Genomic DNA, 7,073 nt, shown 5'->3' with positions numbered 1-7,073 from the left:
AGCCAGAGGCAGCCAGGGAACCACTGCAGCCCCCAGGACTGGAGGGTCAAGGAGGGACCTTCCCCTGGAGCCTCAAGAGGCCACGTGCGCTGCCCACGCCTCGATTCTGGATCTGGCCCCGGAACTGCGGGAACACACCTGTCCAGTGACCTGAGGCTCTTGGCTCCTGGGACTGTTGGGACAGCCCCAGCAGCTCCTGGGATTCGGGAAAGGTGCTGCGCCCACCCTGCTGTGCAGAGCCAGGCTCTGAGGGGGGCTTACCCCTGGGGAAGGGCAGTGGCTGGGGTCGGGGTGCCAGATGCCTGGCTGGCCCCTGAATGTCATTGTCACGCCCTGCCTCCTGGGCAATCTCCGAGTCTCAGGCCTCCCTGGGGAGGTGTCTCTGTTCCCCGTACCCTCTGGGCTGGTGGCCTTGGGCGGGAATGACCATCCCCATCATTCATTGGGAGGGTCAATGCCCACAGCAGGGGCACCTTAGCCCCTCTGCTATTCTGGGGATTGGGCGGACATTGAATCCTCTTGGCAGGAAAAACAGACTCCTGAGATTTCAGAAGGATCAGGATTAAAAAGCCCGGTCAGAGGGGACTTGGCAAAAGAGTGGTGGCCTTCCCGAGGGGGATGGAGACAGAAGAGACACTCGAGGATCTGCACAGCGGGGACACAGGGTGGGTGGTGTGGCTATGGAGGGGACAGGAGCTCAAAGCCAGAAGGGGTGTCAGGAAGCCCGGGAAGGGATCCTGTTCCGGGTCCCTGCGCGGCCTCCTGGGACAGACCTACACCAATCCTGCCTACAGACAGGAGGAGGGACTCTAGGTGTCCCCTCACAGATGAAGTAGGGAAGGACAGCTGTGTGGGCAGAGGGGGAAGCTGTGGGCGTGGGACATAGATTTCTAGAGAGGCGAAGACCCCAGCCTTGAGCAGGTCTGGTGCACCCCACAGCAGGCAAGGCTGGAGGGGTGGGAGGAGAGGACAGACGGGCCCTCCTGCTCCCTGAGGGCTGCTGTGATGCCGGGCACCGTGCTGCATCCCATCCCTTTTCTTGCACACTCTTTCAAGGTTGGGATTGCTGTGACACTTCACAGAGGAGCAAAATGAAGGTTTGAAAAATTAAGTCAATTTCCGGGGGTCACAGTGTGTGTTGGGCAGGCTGCCTTGTGCTCGCGGGGCCAAGTTTTGAAGAATCTTGAAAGTCAGGAGGCAGAGTTTGAGGCTGAGGTCCCAGTTTATAGGGAGCCATGGCAGGTGTGTGAGCAGGAGCATGGCACGAGGAGAGGGCTGCCAACAGAGGCCTGGAGCGGAGAGAAAGACCACCACTGTCACAAGAGCAGCACAAAATAACGACCATGCATCGGGAACGGGAGGGGGTGCATCTGACGGCCTCAGCGTTCTGTTTCCTTAGGAAGTCGCGCCACTGGAGGTCAGGTCTGGGCTCCAGGGATGGGGAGAGGCTTAAGGCAAGGGTGGCGGGTCAGAGAAGGGACAGGAGTGGAGGACGCGGCAGAGGGGAGCTGGTGGCTCGGGGCAGAGGGGACTGGAAGAGGAGACCGGCTTCAGGGGATCCGTGGGGTGTGGCCGTTTGAACTGGCCTCGAAGGCAGAGAGGTGACAGCTGGGACAGTGAGGGACAGGCACTCCAGGCAGAGGGCCCAGCGGGAGCACAGGCTGCTGTGTCACCAGGGGCGTGTCCCCAGGGTCAGCGCTGTGCACCCTCCAGGTGGCCTGTGCACCTGCGGGTTCGCACCCACTTCTGGGTTGAGATAGTTTGCTGCGAGGGACGGGAGAGACGGGGTGCAGGGGTGCAGGGCCTGCCCGAGCAGCGGGAGGTGACGGGGCTGTCGCGGAGCCGCTGGGAGGGCGCGAGGCTTGTGCTTCCAAATTGAAATTAAAGATTGTTTCAGCTGCAGACGCTGGAAAGCCTGGGCTCATTACTTCCCGGGACTTTGTCCATGCCTCGTGCTAGATTCAATTAAAGCAATTTATGGTAATTAATTAAATTTGTTATTTGATTAATAAAGATAGAAATTCCACTAAGTTGCTGTGAAGGAGGGAGCCATGTTGGGAGCGGGGAGCGGAGGCCTTGGGAAGCCTCCATCATTCCTGCCTCCTCCGCGGCCGCTTCCCGCAGAGTGTTCTGGGAGGAGCCCGGAGGCTGGGCATTGGGCGCTGGGCTGCGGTGACCCCTGGGTGGCGAGTGGGGCAGTAGGAGATGGGGGAGGAACCTTCAGGGCACCGCTGCTCCAGGAGGAGGCTGGGCCTGGGGGTGGCAAGAAGGTGGAACCTCAGGGAAGGTGGGTGGCGGGAGGACCAGAGGGGTGGGGTCTAGTCAAAGCCACGTGGAACCGTCCAGAGGAGGCTGACTCGGGACAGACCAGGGAGGACACTTGGGCCGGACACCAACACGGGGAGTCAGTGAAAATCAGGGTTAAAATTCTGAGGGTTTCTAAGTCTGACCCAAATCTCAGAAACTCCACAGAATCCATATCAGTAAATCTGATGAAATTTAAAAGAATCTGCATGGAAATAAATGCTATCACCAGAGTCCAAAGACCAATGAAAGACCCAAGCACGCATTTGAAGTTCATTCACAGGCAAAGGCTGAATTCCTTAATATATAAAGAGCTCCCTCAAATCAATAAGAAAAAAAAAACAATAAGAAAGGAAGAAAAAGGTCAGGAATGGACAGTTTTTGGAAAGAAACAATTGGGTCTTATTTCTTTCCTGTAATGGGGAAAATGCAATTAAAATAGGTAGAGATACAATTTCTATCCATTAGATTGAGCAAGTTTAAAAAAAAAGTGATAATAACCTGAGTTGAAACTGTGGAGGTCCAGGTCCTCTCCTACTGTCCTGTTACCGCCTGGGTGGAGGACAGTTTGACATTATCTGTTGAAATCATACCTACCCAAATCGTTGAGATCCAGTTGCTTATCATTTATCTTACGGGTAACATGGTGACTCACTGCAGCACTGCTTGTGACAGCTAGACAGGACACAATAGGAGGGCCCAGGAATGAGGAGCTGGCACCTAAGTGGTGTCCCAGGCAGTGGAATACTACGCAGCCAGCAAAGAGAAGGAAGCAGCTGTCCCTGTCCTCGGGGAGATGGCCAAGATGGGCTGCTGGGGGGTGGCCTGGGCAGAGACACTGTGCACTTTGACGGGCAGACGATCCCCGGATGAGAAAGGAATCACTGGAGTCTGGGACAACGGCAAATAGGTGGCTGGGAGAAGGGAGAGCGGGACTTGCGTTTCCCTGTGTAGCCCTTTTAAGCCTTTTACGTTTCCCCCGGATAAATCCGTCTCTTAGTCGTAGGAGTCAGGGCTGAAGGGTGGCTCAGGGGCAGAGCAGGTGCTGGTTCCTAGCACCAGAGGGGGCAACACAATGCAGTTTGCAGACCAACCCAGCCAGACACCAGACGAGGCCATGGTCAGAGGTCCAGGAGAAGGTAGGGCCGAGGTGGCCTCAAGGCCCAATGGTAGGAAGGGGCCCTGTCCAGCACGCCTCTGGATGGCCATGAGGCTCAGCCCTTTGGGACCCTCCTGGAGTGAGGTGTGTCCATGTGCGTCTCATTTCATGCTTGGGCAGCTCTGAGAGGAAGGTGCTGGTCCCACTTTACAGAGGAGAAAACTGAGGCTCAGGAGCAGGACCCAGGTGTCCCATCGTCACCCCAGTGTCCTAGGGCTGTGGTGGGTCGGAGTTCTGGGTGTGGCCTGTGGTGTCCACTGGGCAGTCCTGCTCATGGGCAGTGGAGCAGGGTCCCCGGGGGCATCCTGTGGGCTGGCCTGGCTGTCGGGGCGGACACACTTGTGAACACTCTGAGAGGAACTGGATTCCGTCTGGAATGTGAAACAACTCACCCTTCCTGACGGCCCGGGGAGGGCTGAGCGAGTCCCTCTAGGGTTGTGGCAAAGCCAAAGGGTGACCTCAATCAGGACAAGGACAGCGACTTAACTGGAGGGGCCCCTGGGGGCTTGTAAGTCTCAGACATCTCCCAGGGGCCACCCCCAGGGACTTCAATCCTGAACCTGGTACACAGGAGCCTCCCTGGGGAGGCCCAGCCTCCTAAGGGGATTGGCAGCCTCCTTGCCTCAGGAGGGGAGGGATTAGCCCACAGGGAGCAGGTCTGCAGATGCACCTCACCCAGGGGTGGCCCGGGGGAGCCGCAGGGGGCCCAGGCCCCAGAGCTCGGCTTGTAGATGGAGCAGGAGGGACCCAGCCGGAGACCTGGTGTGGGCGGCTCAGCTCTGCCTGGCGGTCACATCTGGCCAGAGCCCGTGTCTCTAGTCTCCATTTTCCTTCATGTCCAGTCCGGCCATTTGGGGCAGATGGCCTCCGAGGACCCCTGGAGTCCTGTGAGTAGAGGTTATGGGTTTTGTCCTGGGCTGTCCGAGGGCCTCTCCTGTTTTCCCCACAGAAAACCGAGGCTTGGAGAGACCAAGAGACCTGCCCAACCAGGGGACAGGGGCTCCACGTGGGACCGGTGACCCCAGCATTTTCTTTGCCTCCTGCCGCCGCCGCCTCTTCCTCCTTTATGTTTTGGTGGAGACAGAGAGGGGCCATTGCCTCCCTAATGGGGACAGGTGGCTCCCTCCTTCAGACGGTCAACGGGGGATCTTGAGCCCTGTGACGTGTGCGAGCGCACCGCTGCCCTCTGTCCCCCTTTAGTCGAGGGCTCCGTCAGTCGCAGGAAGCACTCGATACTTGGTTATGAAGGTGGCTTTGCCGAGGGCTGGTGGTACCCTGGGCACGTTTAGGACACCTGGGCCCAGCAGGGACGTTCAGCAGGAGACGGGCCTTGAGTGCATTTGCAATGTACGATATTCTGACTGTCCATGGGTGCGGGGTGACCCCCCTGAGCTGAGGAGCTTCTGCACGTGCCCCCCACTGTACAGTTAGACTTGCGGGGCTTGGGGGGAGCTGGCCCCTCCACCCCGGACCCCAGGCCCATCCTTCTCCCCCTGGAGATGTCGTGGAGGCCTCGGGTCAGGCCAGCTCTAGGGTTTTGGGTGAAAGGTTCTGGTTTCTGTCTGAGAAGTCCCTCCTTGGGTCATACCAGGCCCCTTGCACAGTGTGACCTCAGCTGCCACCCTCTTCCCTTGCCGGCCACGTTGAGGACAACCAGCAGCTCCCAGCGGGCAGGGAGGGGAGGGTGAGGCGGGCAGATGGGGCAGGTCACCTGTCCTGGTCCCTGGCTGAGGAGCCACCTGCGTCGTCTGAGGCCTCACAGAGGGAGGTCAAGGTCGGGCCTGCCCAGAGACACAGGGCCGCAGGCCACTGCCTAGACCAGGGCCCGAGCTAGCCCTGGCCGGCAGAGTGACCTCAGGTAGGTCCCTTGACGTCTCTGAGCTTGTCCCTGATGGAGTCAGGGACTCGGAGCGGGCCTGCAGGAGAATAAGTGACCTGGTGAACACTAACGCTTCTGTGGTTAAGCGTGTGCGCTTCACGGGCCCAAATGGCGGGTTTGAATCCCAGCCCTCTCGGGTGACCTTGGCCAAGGGCCCTCTGTGTGCCCGGTGCTTTTCCTGGGCTGTGAGCACCCAGAGCTCACGGCCTGGTGGCCCAGACACGTGTGGCTCCCGAGGCAGCCGCTGCAGCGGGGTCTGGGCGAGGCCTGGTGACCTTGGCTGGGCTCCCTCGAGCGTCTGCCATCAGTGGTGGACTCCCAGGGGACAGGCTGGTTCATGTGGCCTCTCTGGGGTGGACGGCAGTGCGGGCCTCCTCTGGGTGGGCCTGAGCCCCCAGCAGATGAGCCTGGCTCCTTCCGGGGGCCGCAGGGGGCCCAGAGGCAACAAGGGAAGTAGTGGAAGGGCAGTCCCTCGCGGCTTGCTTCTTTCTCATTGGCGGGAGTATGTCCCCAGGCTGAGCCCGAGCCACCGTGGGAGGGCTGCGTAAACAGATTGGGGACATTCAGGCAACCATCTGTCACAACCTCTCCGGGCCTCGGTTTCCTCATCTGTGAGCTGAGCATCGTCTCCTTGTTGGGGGTTGAAATGGAAGGAGCGGAGGTCGGGGAGATGCGCTGGGCTCAGGGCCAGGTAAGCAAGCGTCCCTCAGCCTGCGCTGCTGCGTCACTGCGGTCACCAGCAGGGGACAGAGGTGACTTAAAATCCAATCCCGTGCCACAGGCTCTGGGGTTGTGAGCAGCTGTGCCCCGGGAGACGGTGCGCTCAGGGAAGTGGGTGGTGCCCGGGGGAGCAGGTCGGGCAGAGGAGCCCACGGTCTCCCCTGAGTCTCTGCATCAGGGGAGGAGGCCTTGGCAGTCCCCGGTGGAGATCTGGGTGCTGCACTGGGGCCAAGTCCCCTGGGATGGCTGTCCCCCCACTTCCCTTTCTCTTCCTCTTGCTCTGTGGACATTTCTTGATCAGGGCATGTGCCCACCTGTGCAGTGTGGTCCTGGAGGGACCCTGAGCCCATCTCCCTACCAGGGCTCACTTGGGTCATTAGGGAACCCGCACCATCAGGCCACATTTGCAGGGTGGCCTTCACACCCTGTGAGCCCAGTCCTGGGCACGCGATCTGGATGTCACCGTGCTGTCACCCACAGCCCACAGAGTCCCTGGACAGTTGCAATGACCCTGGACATAATTGAAGGGCTGCAAACTGTCCCTGGGGAGGGGACTTACTTCACTAGACTTAAACTCTCGACATCAGGCCTTTGTAGACCCCAGCCAGGTGACCTCGGGACTGGCCTCCCCGCCTCTTGTCCCCAGCCCCAGGGGTCCTTCCTGAGCTCCCCCTGAGCATCGTGGGAAGGCGGGTGCCGTGTTGCCCTTCTCACCTGCATTCCTCCCTGGTCTGGCACCACCTGGCCCGTCTTGGACGAGTCAGGGCGCTGACATCAGGACGGTCCTGCCCTCGGGGATTTATGGTCCAAGGGAGACAGAGGTTAATTGGTCATAAGAATACGTGCAGAACTATACGGCCGCTGGTTTTCTTTTTGAAATATTCACCTCCCTCCCTTCCTGGCGTGTCCTCTTCCTCTGTGTGGCAGTGGGACCTGGAACATCTGCTGCGCAGGGGTGGGGACTGTCCCTGGGGCGGGAGGCAGCTGTCTCCTCTGTAAAGTGGGACCAGC

This window comes from Marmota marmota, unplaced genomic scaffold, assembly GCF_001458135.2.
Source record: "Marmota marmota marmota unplaced genomic scaffold, marMar, whole genome shotgun sequence".
Classification (NCBI taxonomy): Eukaryota; Metazoa; Chordata; class Mammalia; order Rodentia; family Sciuridae; genus Marmota; species Marmota marmota.
This window is presented reverse-complemented; position numbering follows the sequence as displayed.